Source organism: Lupinus angustifolius, chromosome LG07 (genome assembly GCF_001865875.1).
Source record: "Lupinus angustifolius cultivar Tanjil chromosome LG07, LupAngTanjil_v1.0, whole genome shotgun sequence".
In the NCBI taxonomy this organism is placed as follows: Eukaryota; Viridiplantae; Streptophyta; class Magnoliopsida; order Fabales; family Fabaceae; genus Lupinus; species Lupinus angustifolius.
In genome coordinates, this window is record NC_032015.1 from 7,357,548 (window position 1) to 7,358,953 (window position 1,406).

A 1,406-nucleotide genomic window follows, 5' to 3' on the forward strand; every position below is an offset into this window, starting at 1 on the left:
CTTCTCCTCTCTCTAGTGGATCTCCTTAATGGCACTTCTACTTCTTGAGGTTGTTGAATTTTTTCTATAGGTACTTGATGGAGAACCTCATTGTTGTCTTGTTCTGAAATATTGTCAAGGATAATATTCTGAATATTGTCTTCTATTATCGAATTTATTTCTTGAATGGTAATAGGCACAAGAATTTGGTACTATTAGTGACACGTTTTTCCTCAAATAAACATTCTTTATGTTCTCTTCCTTCCCAAAATCAACTTCCTCAAGAAATCTTGCATTTCCCGTCTCAAAAAAGAGTCTTGAAGTGAGATCATCAAATTTATAGGCCCGAGAGCGTCTAGCCAACAAAATAACAGTTAATTGTTCTTGAGTCCAGTTTTCTTTCATGCGGCCTATAAGGCCACGCCTCACCTGGACCACCTCAAATGTGCAAGTGTTTTAAGCTTGGTCTTTTATTAGTCCAAAGTTCATATGTGGTTTTGTTAACTACTTTACTTGGCACCCTATTAAAGATGTATACTGCGGTCCTTAAAGTTCCCTCAAAGAGACTCTAGTAAGGAAGAATGACTAATCATACTTCTCACGATATCCTTAAGAGTTCGGTTTAATCACTCAACAACACCCTTCATGCTAGGTTTGTCTCACATAGTGTATTGCATAACAATTCCACTTTCTCTGAGGAAAAACACAAATAACCCTTTCACAACATCTTATTGTTCTTTCTTTTCTTATTCTGAGAGGTCATAGTCAAATGAACACTTTCATTTTTATCTCTCTACATTCTCTCTTTCTCTTGCACACACTGAGATATAAACTCATTGTGAGACTATTTGTCCTTCTGAGTATTATTGCTCACTTTGAATGGTCCGAAGTGTTCAGAACGAGAGATCAAAACCAAGTGCATGAGCAAGTCATCACCAAGCTCTAACTTAAGTGACTTGATTTTTGATGCGAGATTAGACATCTCCATAATATACTCCTTTATAATCCATTTGCCTTTATACTTCATGGAGATGAGTTTAGCCAAAAAGCTACTCGTCTTCGCCTTTTCATTATTGGTAAAGTATGGTTCTATTTCTCCAAGAAACTTCCTTACACTCCGACCCTCAGAAATAGAGCCCTGAAACGCTTCTAGAATAGAGCGTTTCATGATCATTAGACACATTCAGTTAGAGTGTTCCAATTTTGGAATTTTAACTTCGTCGAGGATTTCCATAGTAGAAATGGATTTCTCCACCTGAAGTGTCAGATCTAAATCCATATAGCCGAGAATAATTTCTACGGCTTCCTTATAGACCTTAAAGTTTGTCCCATTCAGCAATGAGATGTTCTTAATTTGAGCAGAAATATTTGCAACACTAGTAAAAGAACAAAACAAATTGCAATCATTCTTGCAATTAAATTCACAT